The following is a 16,554-nucleotide window of genomic DNA, read 5'->3' as shown; positions in this document are numbered from 1 at the left end:
CATCACGTGCCATTGGAGATGTGGAGCAGGTTAAACTTACTCTGAGGATTGATAGGATGATGATTGAGCAAAGCATCAACCTGAAGACCAAGGGTCATATCATGTATTGAATCTTTATCAAGGGCCAAGCCTTCTAAAGAATGCACCACGTGATCATTATGTTCTGACTACAATCCCTTGCATAACCCATCTTGCTCAGGCTTTCTACTATCAAACTTAGCATCTAAAACAAATAATTGTAATGGAATACTACCTGAGCATTCAGAATTTATGTCGAGTGCATTACCTATCGGTAATTTTCCCAAGAGTCCATAGGGGTATTTAAGTCCCAGTGTGATCTGTCATCATTAAAATAACTAGAATTCAACTTTAAAAAACATTCCTTTCTCTAGCTTCTGCCCATCTTACAATGGAGATAGAGATTTATGTTGAGAGCACTCACGTGCTTCAGATGTCACTTTAATGCCAAGTACTACTTCTGAATGATTACTAGATTCTAAAATGCTCTTACGACCCAGTGCCAACTCTGTTTCTTCCCTACATGTAACATTATCCACTGATTCATTATAACTATCACAAACTAGAATTTCATTGTTTATGTAACTTTAATTTGGCAAAACTGATAGCAAATTACTCTCCAGAACATAATGATCTTGTCTCTCATGCAGTCCTCCTTGATTTTGAGTATCCTCATGCATTTGCTGAGGAATTTCAATGACCTCTTCACAATTGTTAGAATGACAAACCTCTAGTCTACAACTTTCTCTAGTATCTTCATTTGTCAAACGGGAGATTGCATGCCATGAAATAAGAACAGTTCGCCACAAAAATTAGTGCACAAGCATGAGCTAGGTCAGGCCCCAAAGTGGGTCCGACTAAAAAAAAAATCGTTTTCATGCAATTGACCTCTGAAATGACTCATGGACCTCAAACATACCTCTGGAAACTATCGGCATCATTTTCGGATCATAAAACTGAATTTTGCAACCTTCAGGCAATTACGCCACATTTTTGCATTTAATCGCGAAGACGTATTTTTCAAGCCGGTCAAAACACCTTTGTGGAGCTCGCCATCTGACAGGCGCATACTCTGATATACAATCATGAACACTGGCAAGCTCTTTCTCAAGATGAGTCCCAAGAAAAGAGATATTAATTGGCGAAAATGACAAACTGGCTTTGTCGACACTACGGACCTAATGAAGTCATTGTTCTGGCAACACATGATGCCCTTCTCAAAAATATCAAACGACCTCCGTAGATCCTCAAATTTGAAACACAGGTACCTTGAAGTACATACTAAATCTTAGAATTCTTAGTTCGACCAAAAGCCTAACTGGATGCAAATGGAACGCTCATAAAAATAGCTACTTTAACTGATATAGCACTGAAAGTACGGATAACTGAAAATGATGGCTAAATGAACCCTTTTGAAAACTGATCAAACAGATTGGCAGAGGCTTGAAATTTTAAACATAGCTCATCATTTATACCAAAATTGGCCTGAAACAAACATTGTCTCATAACACTTACTGAGGCAACTTTTACACGTATGCGAAACAGGGCTCTGACTAGCTATCGGAACAGGGATTAGTCAAACCACACAAACTGCAAATGGATTGATCTTCAAAAACTGGGCAAATGGATTTGTTAAGACTTGAAACTTTGCAGGCTGACTCACATTTATGTATACAATTGAATCCATTTTTAAATTCTCCATGATGATCAACAGGGAAAAAGATACAAACACTCAAAGTAGGCTACTCAATAAAATCTGCATTTGTGCCTAAAGTGCACTTTCAGCTCACCCCTTCAAATGGGTACCTCATAAACTTCTCCAAACTGAATTCTGAAAGTTCCACATCACTGCATAGGCCAAATGAAAGGTGTAGGACATGTCTCTCAAGCCTTACCCTCTGAAAATCAACCGGCTCCATTTTGACCTCTCACAAACTAGGCCATTCAAACTGAATTATTTAGAAATGCAAAGCAAAAATTTGAATTGGGCCTCTAAACTTGACTCAATTTAATGAGTCCCAACAAATCCCATAGAGACCTTTGGGTGAAAGTTCTTGCAACAAAGAACCACATTCTTTCACGAACCTAACAACAACCTCTACACTATCATCTGTGGGGTTCTCTAGTAAAAGGGTGAGAAGTTCCAAGGCAATGATCTCGTGTGCAACTTGTTGATTCACTAAATGAGCTATGAATTTGGTTGCTGCTATCAACATGTGCTTTTCATTGTGTTTGTATGCCCTCTTAAGCTGCAAAATAATTCTTCGCAAAAGCAGATTGCCAATTTCAAGAAATTTTGTATTTACCACAGCAACCAACGCAGCAAAAACATCTGTAAATCCAGGGGATGTCATTTGGGATTTCATACAAGACCTACAAAATAGACCCCTCCCATGGATGAGATTCTCTGAAAACAACTCTGGAATGATGTTCTTGATGTTAGATGCATTTACCTTGTTTACTAACCCATTGATAGTGTTCTGAAGGCATCCCATGTCATGCGCTGGTATTCCACACTGCTCTTGTCTTCCACATCTTTCATCATTTGAGCCAGCTTAAATGCAGGAATGTAAACACCCCCACTTCTTCCAACACCCTTCTCAGCTCCTCTTATAGCACCTTTGCCATTCCCATTCTGAGATGGAGTAGACACAACACTAGAAGTTTTCCCTTCCATTGCCTCTCTGACCCTCTTGTTTCCAGAAGCCCCTTTACCACTTAATTCATGCTTATTTCTGTACATAAACCCATCAAGAAGCATGAGTTTTTATATATAAGCTCACCCAAATATTTTACAGTTATTTTTCATCAAGATTCCCTCAGGAGCTGGTAGATCCTACTTTCATACTTTAATTCTGTTTTCTCAAAGGACAATCCTAAAAATCCATGCATTGCAAACAACTTTTTACACCTTTTTTGGTTATGGTGGCGTCACAGAGAGTTTACATCAATAAATGAAGAACATGCCAATGCTTTTAATGTGCCAGTAGAAGTCTATCTCTTATTCAATATCTCTAGTGAAACCCCCATGATCTTTTGTTGGAGTAGAATTTGTTATATTCTAGAAAGGGTCTTGTCCTTTGTTGATGGGATATTCATCTACCTCAAGAAATAACTATTCTTTTCTCCAACAAGAAGTGGAACTAAATGAAGATCTAGCACCATGAAATGAATCCTCAAAAGGATTACTATAGTTAGTTTTGGTAGATAATGATCTGGGTAAAATACTAATGTGGCTTTAGGAAACATTATGTACTATCTTAGCATACTCTAACAAATTTGGTGTGACATGCTACATCCAATTAAGTCTCCATGGGTATCTCTATTGTGTTTATGGATTGGGATTCAATGTACTCTTTTTATACACAGATTTTACTTTCAACTGAGGAGGTTTGTATGCACTTACTTGTCTTTTGATTGTATCCCTATTTCAATAATTTCTTCTATCAACAAATCATTTGTTGTAAGTTGTACAAGTGGAAGCTTGAACATACCTTCCATGCTAGCCTTGTTGATACGTTCAACACCATCTTGTGCAACAAATCTTTAGAACTCCACTATTTCATTGAAGAGTGAGTAGTAGGGACAATCTAGGACACTTACAAAGGTTTTGCAAGAGAGATAAATAGACCTAAATATTATGGCTTAATAATGATCAATAGGTATACAGATAAGAAACTCTCAATATCAAAATGACTTTCTCAATTGTCTTTACTAGAAATGGATAGATCTACTAATAATGGCTTTATGACTGTGTGTCAACTTTAGACTCAATCCAAGAAGAGCTAGAACTAATATGCGATATCTAGATTTATGATCTCTATAATATAACACTCTCATAATTATGTTTCCATGCATCTATACCACAACACAAACATCATGCTAGTGTTCAACCATAGCAATTGATATCCTAATTATAGAATGTGAAATATGCACATAACTATGAATAAAGAGTAAGAAAAATAAAGAAAGATGCTTATTGCAAACATAAATGACTAATGGACAAGAATTGAATTCATTGTAGATAGTTTTGAATATCAAATTCACTTATTTTTGTGCATTTAGTAACTCATGTACTTGTGGCCAGCCATTTATCTCTTTCCTAAATTAAACACTTATTAATAACATTAAATGGCTGAGTAATTATGTTTTAGTTGAAATTAAAAATAAAATATTTTATTTCAAGATAGCTCACACTATTCCCTATCATATTTTAGACTCTTGGTTTTGTTAGTAGTGGTTTGATGTCTTTGGAGTTGATCATTGCATTTATTTAGTTACGTTTGCTAGTGTACTCCTAGCCTGTGCCAAAATGGGAGCTTTGGAACAGGGTATGGACATCCATCAAAGCATAAAAGATAGAGGAATTTTGTCAGATGTACTTGCAACTGCTCTGTTAGCAAGTATGCAAAATGTGGAAGCATAGATAAGGCACGGGAACTGTTTGACGGATTGCCTCAAAGAAATGTGTTTTCCTGGACTACAATGATTGCTGGATATGCACAAAATGGATTTTTTGAGAAGGCTTTAGAAACTTTCAAGCAAATGCAATCGGCAGGTGTAAAGCCAAATTCCACGACCATTGCTACTATCCTCCCTGCCTATGCCAAAATGGGAGATTTGGAACAGGGTATGGACATTCATCGAAGCATAAAGGATAGAAAATTTTTATCAGATGTTGTAGTGGCAACTACCTTGGTAGACATGTATGAAAAATGTGGAAGAATAGACAATGCACATGAACTGTTTGATAGAATGCCTGAAAGAAATGTTGTCTCATGGACTACAATGATTGTTGGATATGCACAAAATGGATTTGTCGAAAAGGCTTTAGACACTTTCAAGCAAATGAAATTGGAAGGCATAAAGCCAAATTCCACAACCTTTGGTAGCATCCTCCCTACCTATGCAAAAATGGGAGCTTTAGAACAGGGTATGGACATCCATCAAAGCATAACGGATAGAGGAATTTTGTTAGGTGTTGTACTTGCAAATGCCCTGCTTGACATGAATGCAAAATGTGGAAACATGGACAAGGCTCGTGAATTGTTTGATACGATGCCGCAAAGAGATGTATATTTTTTGCAACATGAAATTAAAAACTAGGGAAATTTGAATTTACCTCCTACATGGGATTGCAAGCAACGCCACAAATGCCTTCAATGTGGGTTTGATGTTCTTGGGGGTTGAAGTCACCACTGACGCGAGATTGCAATGTTCACAAATGTATTTCCCTCTTCTTCTTTTTTTAAGTAATGGCCCTTGTCGTCGGCATTACAATGAACTCGAGCACTTTTTTGAAAAAAAGAAAATTCTCATTGCTAATGCCTTCTTCGTCGAAACCAAATGGGAAATTTCTGTCAGAATTATGACGAACACGGGCATTTTTTCAAAAAAAATCAAATTTGGCCACAATATACCTTCTCTGTTGGAAACCTCAGTCAGAAATCTAGTCCAAATGTATTAGTGTGGCTTAGAGAAGAAAACCTTTGCTTACTAACTTAGGTACACACCCAATAGCTAATCAGAATACGGCCGTTGAGTCTCACACAATGGATTCTCAATGCCATATTAGCCGAATCCAAATGCTAATGGGGGCATGATATGGCAAGTGTCTTGGGAGAGTTACTATCTCTCTTGCACAAAGATTATCAACCTTTCAGAGGTGAACCAGGTAGCTTCTAATTTTAATTGGATCTAGTAAGGGTTTTGTTCGACGCGTCGAGGTATAAACTTAATTAAGAGGTCTCCCAACCTTGAAAACCAAGGTTCAATATACCCAAAGGTACTGAGGAGAGCTATTCCTGAGCACTGCCATTGACTTGATTTTCATCAAATCACATTTATTTTATAGTGGGTTGGAGTACTTGGCATTTAGTTGTTCCCACTTAGGTCGTTCCCCTCACACCGGCCGTAAAGGCTTTAAGAGTTTTTAAGCTCCTAAGGAGGGTAGGCCTGCTAAAGATGTACAAATCTCAAACAAAGAAAATGCCTCAAGGGTCTAGATTTCTGATTGTCTAAAAAAAGACAAGAGCATACTCTCCTACCTCTCAAAATTTTCTAAAAAACACGAAAGACAGATTTGTTCATTAACCAGATAGCAAGTTAGGTGCCTAAAAATTAAAGAATACACGATGTTTGATTGATTCTCTTTAGGAAACCTGCAAAAACAACATATCAGTAGTCATGTTGTTTTTATTCTTTGACAGGCATATGTTTGATTGATAAATTCTTTGACAAGCATCCTGCAAGAAACGAGTTAGGCTATGAAAATATCAGGCAGATAGAAGACAATTCAGGGTTAGCGTCAGTGTAATCAACATTGGATAGAAAACCTGAAAAGTGAAATTTGTTTTAACCCAACAGAATATAGCATCGTACAAAAATTAACATAGAATGAAACAACAAAAGACTTTTATCGTACGAGTCAGAAATAAGCATAGGACGACATAAGATAAAATTAGATAATCAGAATAGTATGTCATACGACACCATATTCTGATTCGTATGATAAATAACAGGCTTCAATATAATGTCATATGACAAATAATAGGCTTCAATATAATGTCGTACGATGCAGTGATACTACTTGTACGATATTTCGCAGAGATTGTACAGATGAAACCTGCAGGATAAAAAAAATGATTTTGAGGCCGAAAAATTGGTTTCCTACCCCACGGTGGGTGCCAAAAATGTGTGTGTGAAAAGTGGACCTGTATCTGTATCTGGAATACACAACACTTCAATTAAGTCATTACATGTATGGTTAGACAGATATAAGCATGAATAATAAAATCATAACAAATCGACCAATTGCCTTCTAGTAGATGCGATTTTAGATTTCTCTCAGATTGCTAAGCTATCCAGTGACTAGACAACACCTAAACGAAGGATTTTTAATCTATATGAGCATGGATTTAAGCTAGATATGCAAGATTAATATAACATGATTTAAGCAATAAATGAGTTAAATGATCTAAATATGTATGAAATAACTAATATGTGAATATCTAAATGCACAAATATCAATGAACCTAGAGCAAAAACAGCATGATAACAATATATTCTCCAGGATTTTTTTAATGAGAGCCGAGAGCCTGAATTTATAGAAAATTCACAAAGAAACCAAAGGCTGAGATCAAATGATGATGAGCGGTCAAGATTTTCCAAGAGGAAGCACAATCTAGGTGAATTGATGTGATTGGATGCTTTTCTCAGTTTTAAAGGAAATTGAACTAAAATTAAGATAAAATCAAGAAAAACTGATTTATTCTCTATTTCATTCAATTTTAATATTTAATTGTTTTAATTGCTTTCTCTAAGATTACTTATCAATTTTTAATTTGTTTTTCAAGATTATCTCCAATTGATTTCTTTTTTCAATTTTTAATTCTTTCTTGGTCAATTAATTCCCTTTTGATGATTTATTTCCTTTTTTGAAGATTTGATGGCAAATTTATTTATTTAATTAAATATGCTAGGATATTTAATAAAATAAATAAGATAATTGTTTGAAATGATTTACTTGGAATGATTTAATTAATTAAATAAATATTTAATTAATATTGAGTGATTAATTTTTCCATGTGAGATTTGATGATTGAAGAATTAATCGTGTGCTCAAGATTTATTTAATTGTCTTTGGTTAGGACCTTGGTGATGTTGTCGAGATTAGGAGCTCATGGTTTAGCTGACCATTTTTAGGGTATTACAATAGGTAGTGCCTTATTCTCAGTATATGGCTTGATCTGAGGGAGCTAGGGCACTGAGACAGGATGATGCCCCTCTACAATAGCCACCACCTCCTCCTCGAGGCAATGAGGGAGAGATGGAGAGTTGGATTTGGTATGCTTATTCATCATCACTAGCTTTTTACAATGTTGGAGATAGACATAAGAACCAAGGCACAAAGAACCAGGATGACCTAAATGTCGTGTCCTTTTGATTTAGCAAGAAAACATAAGCACTAAGGCAGAAAGAGCCAGGATGACCTAAATGTTGCTTGCATGCAAACACACCAGAAAAAGAAGAGTTCCTTCCTTTTCATATGCAATACTGATTATCTTGTCCGTAATGACCCTTTTATCATTCATATCCTAGGACAGATTAAGCATGTATCCAGATTGCATGATAAAGAAATTTACTCAAAATAGACGAGGAAATGATTCCAACCTCCCTGTAGCATACAAATAAAAAGAGTCGCGGTATGTGTGGTGATGTCACCTTGATGTGAAGGCACTTATCATAGACACCCAACTTATGAGATGTTTCCAAATCATCGAAATCATTCCTACAAGCAGAAAACAAAGAAAAGTATTATGCCCCAGTCCTTGCTCCTCTTAGTAAAGATAGACTTCCTTGAGTTACTCAGAGGGAATAATAAGGGAAAATCAATTTAAAAGACAACATACAAATAAAATTTCAATCATATCTCAAACAGTGTTTAGTGATTGGTTTCATGGTTATTGTTTTGTCTACTTAGTGGTAAAACCCTGCACTAGTTAGGAGACATGTAACTAACTCGGATTGGATGACCTGGTACGACCGATCAAATGATGACTTGGTTAAACTGCTTAGGACATTTAGATTGATCAGTCGATTACCCTAAGACTAGGGCGTTTGATCAGTTACAAGCCATGAGGGTTCTAAAAGAACCAGGGTATCAAAAAAGTGACTGAAGGATATGTACAAACTAAAGCAAAGATGCAGGAAAGCAAGAAATAAAATAGGAAATGCTAAATTTGCATTGATAGATGGAGCACTTCAGTACAAGAGGTGCCTGTTTACCAGGTTTTCACCTTCTTGGCAAATATTCTCATTTTTTTTACTACCAAGGTTCCTGTTTACCTGTTTTCACCAAGGCATTTGAATTTTTTCATATTTTGACTTTTTTTGTTTTTTTCTCTTTTTTTTTCAGGACTTTTTATGAATTTTTATTTTTATTTTTTTCAGGAATTTTTAGCTATATAGGTTGCTGGAGCAAAGAATGCTAAGTGTAGAATTTCTTCAAGTGGATGGTGTTGATTGGTTCATAGAGTTGTTCTCCTTCTGATATTGGGAGTTGATAAGAGCCAGAGCCAAAGACTACAGTAATAATATAGGGACCCAACCAGTTGGGTTCAAACTTCCCTTTTTGTTCTCGATGCTGTTGATTTTTAGGATTCTCTCTCAAAATAAGATAACCAACCTGAAATTCTCTATGTCAAAATTTATTGTTATAACCTCTATACATTCTCTTTTGGTAAGCTCTTAGATGATCAAATGCCACTTGTCGATGTTCATCTAGCAACTTGAGTTCTTGCAATCTAGATATTCTGTGATCTTCATCAATAATAAGACCTTGCAAAGAAACTCTCAAAGAAGGAATTTCAACCTCAATAGGCAAGACTGCTTCGGCCCTATACACCAAAGAAAAAGGTGAATCCCCACTAGGTGTTTTGATGCTCATTTTATAAGCCCACGATGTTGGATTGAGCTACAGATGGCAATCCTTTCCAAATTTGTTGATTGTTCTATGCAAGATAGTCTGCAAATTTGTGTTAGATGCTTTAGCCTATCCATTACCTTGAGGGTAGTATATAGAAGACCAATGTTGTTTGATTTTGAACTTGTCACAGATCTCATCTATATCCTTGTTTTTGAACTACCCTCCATTGTCAGTCACAATTGAAGAAGGGATTCCATACCTGTAGATGATGTAGTTAAGAATGAAAATAGCCACTTTTTTATCAGTTGCTTTGATTAGCGAAACCACTTCAACCCACTTAGTGAAGTACTCGGTGGCAATTATGATAAACTTGTGTCCATTAGATGATGCAGGATAGATTTGGCCGATGAGGTCAAACACCCATTGCTGAAAATGCCAATGTATGATAAAAGGTATTAGCTCCCTTGTTGGAGCATGTATGAGATTCCCATGTAGCTGGCATTTCTCACAAGTTTTAACAAATTTTATCGCATCTTTTTCTATATCTGGCCAGTTTTAGCCAACCCTTAGCAGTTTCCAAGCTAGAGTTAGACTGTTTGAGTGATATCTACAAATACATTCATGGACTTCAGATAATGCATGTTGGGATTCTTCAAGTTCAAGACACCTAAGCAAAGTACTATCTAAACCTCACCTATATAGATCATTAGCGATGATGACATACAGTGAAGCATTTCGGATTAGGTTTCTTTTCTCATTATAAGTAAGGTTATCAGGGATAATTTAGTCACGTAAGTAGGAGTATATATGGTTATAGTGAGATGAGTCATGCCCAATGATAGAATAGATCATCTGGGACTCAGGGGAATCATAAGCAGGACAATGAAGCTCTTCCACCAAGAACTCATAGTGGAACTCTATTTCTTGTAGTTGTGGTATAGATGCTAGTGTAGCCATAGCATTTGTTGCTTTGTTTTTTGATATAGGAATTTGCTGAAATGAAAGAAAGAAAAAATATTTCTTAAATTCATCAGCCATTCTTTTATAGGGCATCAACTTTTCATCCTGAGTTTGATATATATCATTCATCTAGTTGATTATCAGTTGGCAATCTTCATAGATGTATAACTCAACAACTTTCCATTCAATAGCCATCTTGATTCCATTTACCAAGGCTTCATATTATACAATATTGTTGGTACAAGGAAAGAGGATCTTGTACACCTTTGGAATTGAGTATCTCTGAGGAGTGATAAAAAGGATTCCAGCACCAGAACCTTGTTCAGTAAAATATCCATCAATAACATTTTCCAAGATTGCTGAGTAAGATGTATTATGGATTCATCTGGAAATTCTATGTTCAAAGGTTGATTATCTTCAAGCGAGCATCAACAAGTTGATCTACAATGACTTTCCCTTTGATAGCTTTGCGTTCTACATACTCAATGTCAAATTCTATGAGTATCATAACCCATTTAGCCAATCTCCCTATAAGTGTTACTTTGCTTAGGAGATATTTCAGAGGATCAATCTTAGCCACCAATTTAATAGAATGTGCTATCATGTAATGTCTTAATTTCTATGATGCGAAGACCATTGCCAAACAAGTTTTCTTAATGATAGTTTAGATCATCTCATAGGACACCAACGTACTGCTGATATAGTATATAGCTCTTTCCTTTTTGTTCTCATCCTATTAAGCCAAAAGTACCCCCAGTGATGTGTTAGTAGCTGATATATAGAGAATCAAAGGTTTGCCTTGAATTGGTGGCATCAAGATAGGTGGATTAGTAAGATATTCCTTGATCTACTTCAGGTGTTGTTCATAGTATTCATCCCATTTGTATGTAACTCCTTTCCATAATTATTTTGTGAATGGTTGAGCCTTATCTGCTAGCTGAGAAAAGAAGCATCTTATTGATTGGAGCCGCCATTGTAGAGTCATCATTTGACTGACATTCTTTGGAGGTGGCATTTCTATTATAGCTTTAACTTTTTTTGGATCCACTTCAATATCTTTAACTGAAACAATGTATCCTAGGATTTTTCCAGATGTAACTCCAAATTCACACTTCTTAGGATTTAGTCTGAGTTTAAGCTTTTCCATTCTATCAAAGATTAGACCTAATTATGAGAGATGTGTTGACCTTTTCATAGATTTGAGTAAGGTATCATTGACATAGTCTTCCATGTTTTTGTGCATCATGTCATGAAAGATTATAGTTATAGCTCTTTTATAAGTAGCACCTGCATTCTTTAAGCCAAAGGGCATGAAATTCCGGTAGAAATTTCCCCAGGCACATGTGAACATTATTTTCCCTTGATCCTCAGGTGCGATTTTGATCTGATTGTAGATGGAAAAGCCATCCATTATAGAGTACATTTCATAACCAGCAGTCCTATCTACTATCATGTCAATGTTAGGTAATGGAAAATCATCTTTTGGACATTCCTTGTTTAAGTCTCTAAAATTTGTGCAAACACAAATTGATTTATCAGGTTTTGAAATAGGTATTGTAGTCACATAAATCTGTCCACTTAATTAAATGAATACTTAGTATTTATTTGATTATTTAACCATCAATTAATAATTAATTAAATTAATATTTAATTAATTCATCTTAACCCTATTCTCCTATTAATTAAATAAATTATTCAATTTATTTGATTTAATTCACTTAACCAAATTCAGACCATTAATTAAATAAATAAATCATATTTATTTAATTAAATCTTCTCTCACATTTAAAATAAATTAATATTTATTTAAAACCCCCAAAATCCCACCTCTCACATTTAAATAAATAAATCATTTATTTAAAATCACCTTTATCCTCCACCCACTTGCATTTTCCTATAAATACAAGTTGCACAATTATTTTAAATAAATAAATCATTTATTTAAAATCACCTTTATCCTCCACCCACTTGTATTTTCCTACAAAAGCAAGTTGCACAACTATTTTAAATAAATTATTTATTTAAAATCCTATTTATCCTCACCCACTTGAAACCTTTAATGGTTTCCCTTAAAGTATTCAAACTTGATGGCTTTAAAGTCTTCAAACTTGATGGCTTCCTTCTATAATCTTCTTAAGACTTTAATGGTTTTCCTTAAAGTCTTCAAGCCTTTAATGGTTTCCCTCAAAGTCTTCAAGCATTTTAATGCTTTATCTTCATTTTTCTCATTTAAATAAATTATTATTTATTTAAATATTTATCCAAATTCAACTTACACCATTTAATTGAAATAAATGATTTTATTTTAATTGAAAATACCAAAATTTCTCCCACTTGCATTTTCCTACAAAATCCACTTGTATGCCTAAACCCCTTCTAGATTCTTCTAAACCCTTCCTAATTAGCCTAATCCATCCCCTAAATATTGTCACATTCCTAAGCAAATTGGAGTCACTTCTCAAAGACTCCAAAGTCTTTGAAAAACAATTAATGCTTTGTGTGTTCAACAAATTAACCCTCAAAGTCTTGGATAACCTTTGAAAGCTTTCAACCTTCAACCACTTAATCCCCAAAGTCTCCAATAACCATTAATGGTTAATTCAACCCTCCCACATGGTTAAAACATTTGTTTTGACTCAACCTCTACCCAACCCAAAGGTCTCATCAGGCCATTAATGCTTTGACCATGATTATCTCTTAATCATTTGCACAAAGGTTTATCCTTGCATTAACTCCTAATCCAATGGGTAATCCTAATTTAGGCTTGACCCTTACCTTCTAGATAACCATGAGGTCTTCTCAGGCCTTTAATGCCTCCAACCTCTTCTCTCAACCCAATCCTATGTTGACACTTGTCACCATTTTATTGGTGCCAATTGTGCACATGGATCCCCAACTTTCAAACTTGGCCCTTGATTAAACCATTCAATCTTAACCCTTCATTTCCCCATTTCTTCTATAAATAGAACCCTTCTCCTCAAGCAAAAGGGAAGCATTTTAGAGTATTGTTGTTATACTGGCATTAGCATAGAGCTTTTTCATAGCATCACTATCTACTCTTGCATAGTATTTGCTTATCATATTCAACCATCTTGAATCTCCATATGGCATCCATGGCTAGTGCTAAAAGCTGAGAGCTACACTCATTTGGGACTTGGAGAGGAGAGAAACAAGGGAGAAGCATCAAAAGGCATCATGGAAGCATCTTAGGGAGGCTCTTCTCCTTTCTTTTATTTTGTTAAACTTCTTTCATGCTTTTTAAAATCTCTCTTGATATGTTTGGAATGGTTTTTAGTTCTTTGTTTTGTTTTTATGGTTGAAACTAACTTATTAACATTGAACTTTGTTGTTGCCTTGTCCCCATTTCCATGACATCAGGTATAATGTTAGATATCCACTCAGGATAATCAATTGTGTGGATGAATCCTGCTTTTAGTAATTTCTCTAGCTTAGCCTTAACAAGTAATGCAACATGAGGATACATTTTTTGAAGTTTTTTTGACAGGTTTGACTCCAGGAGGAATAGAAGGATGATGCACTATAAGGTCCGGATCTAGACCTGATATATCAGCATATGTCCATGCAAAGTTGATCTTTTTCTCCATGAAGAAATCAGTAAACTCTTTCAGTTCTTCTGCTAATAGCGATTGAGCCACATGTATTATATGTTGAGTTTCTTCTATTCTAATGTTCACTGGTTGTGTAGGTTCAATCAGTATTGATGATCACTCTTGAAAGTGATCAGGTAGAATATCAAGTATCTCATCTTCAGGTACCTCAAAGAGGTTTTCACCATTAGATACATCTTTTATTTTTACTTTTTTCTGTTCTGATACCACGATAGTGTGGTTTTCACCATCAGAACACTTATTTTTCTTTTTTTGATATTTTAGACTAAGTTACTTGACATCTGCTTCTATCACATTCACACTTTGTTCACTGGTGGAAGAGTTCATGTGTTTGACTGCATTAAGATAACATGCTAAGGTATAGTTATTGGCAAAAGTATGGATATCTATGGATTAATCTTGTAGAGTACGGTCAATAAGCTCAGGGTGTACCAAGGATAAAGATTCAACGGGTTCAATGGAATTCATAGTATTATCATCATAACCTCAGACCAATAAGTTGAGTTCTATAAGACTAACTTGCGTAAGCATCTCAAGATCAGGAAGAGTTATAACATGATTATCAAAGTTTACATTAGCATTTAGAGAATCTAACCTAGCAGACCTACTACTAGAACCTTCTCCTACTTCAGATCAGACTATGTGTTGTTATTTAACAACAATAACTTCTCCATACATAGTTTCAACATTCATGACAAATTAGTCATAGTCTAGTGTCTAATAGGCAATATCATAGATAGATCTTATTTTAGATTGATCAGAGTCAAAAAATGAAGCATCTGACTTCTCTTCAAGAAGCTCAGTGAAAGCATGTATGATATCCTGTAGTTGACATACCTTCTCACATAGCCTTGATGACTCTATTAGTCTCTGTCTTCTTTCCCATTCAGTTTCCTCTGCACTGATGACTAATTTTGCTTGTCTAGCCTCTAGTTCTTCAGTAGTGTTTACATACCTAATTTGTTTTATCTCATTAGATTGAGATACAGTAGGTGAGCGATCTTCCTATGCTTTCTCTTTTCTTAGTTGTTTTTCATAAGCTTCTTGTCTTTTAAGTCTAACTTCCTCTAGTTCTCATTGTAGCTTCATGTGGGCTATGTCATGTGCTTCATCTATAATATCATTGGATTCTTCAAGATTTTCTTTAGTAGATGTATCTGATAGAGGTTTTGGACCCCATTCATACTCATTTGAGTCTATTTCTTAATCTTCTTCTGGTATTATTCCCCTATATGTGACAGGAATATTTAATGGTGCAAACATTTCTTTGATTCTTTCCACCTGTTCTCTCATTTCCTCTGGAATTTTTACTTCTTGTATTGTTCCTATTGATACCTTTGGAACTTGTTTATAAGTTTCTTCTTCTTTCTTGATTGTCAGTTCTTCTTGTTCTCTCATATTGTTCCTGGGTTTGTTGTGTGTTTACTTCATGTGATGCTTGATGTAGTGTCTTATTCCTCAACTTAGGTTGTTGATAAGAATTTTGTTTTTGATTTGATGATACATCTAGATGGTATCCAAGTCCATTTTTGTCATTTGTAGACTTGGTTTGTGGCTTGATAGGTTCTATAATTCCTTCTTGACGTTTTCCCAGAGGGCCTGTACCTAAATACCCTATACGTTGGATTATCTGATAACCTTTACCATATTGTTCAGGAGAAATTTCACAATGTTGCACTTCTCTATCTTCATTTTCTCCTCTATAAAGCCATTCTAGAGCAGCTCCCTCTTCTATTTCATTTGATAGAGAAGCAGAGAATTGCACAAAAGTACCATCATAGATGATGTTTGTGGGTGAATTTTGTGGTTTCATAGCTTTAGATAGTTTTCCAAACTATCTAGGAGATGGAGGAAGATTCATCAATGAAAGTACAGGTTCTATATTGTATCCACCCATGCCAGTATCTGTGATTTTTTAGTTTCTTTTCTAAGTTTTGCAACATAGTTTCTAAATTCTTAGATATAGAGGTTTCTTTGTTGTGAGGTACAAGAGTATCAACACATTATTTTAATGTGTTACAAGTGTATCTAGTATCAATAGGAACACTGATCTCAACTCCATTATACGGAAACTTCAAACATTGATGGTATGTAGATGGCACTGCTTGCATATCATGAATCCATGGTCTTCCCATAAAAATGTTGTAAGATAGAGGAAGATCAAGCACCTGAAAAATAACATCTCTTTCTATGTGTCCTACCATGTTGGTAATAGCGTTAGGCCTTTAGAAGTTCTCTCTTCTTCATCATAAGCTTTTATTGTTATATTATTTCTTCGATCTATATCATTCTCAAAAAATCCCAATTGTATCAATAAATTGTAAGTATAAATGTTCAACCCAGCACCTCCATCTATCAAAACATGTTTGACTCGGTGTTTATGGATCATGGCTTCAATATGTAATGGATAATTATATGGATGGTTCTAGGAATTATCATCTTCTTTAGAGAAGGACAGGTAGTAAGGTGAAGTTAGGTGACCCACCATAGATTGAAATTGATCCAAATCTAATTCTTTAG

This window comes from Cryptomeria japonica, chromosome 11 (assembly GCF_030272615.1).
Source record: "Cryptomeria japonica chromosome 11, Sugi_1.0, whole genome shotgun sequence".
Classification (NCBI taxonomy): domain Eukaryota; kingdom Viridiplantae; phylum Streptophyta; class Pinopsida; order Cupressales; family Cupressaceae; genus Cryptomeria; species Cryptomeria japonica.
Note: the sequence above shows the minus strand (reverse complement) of the source record.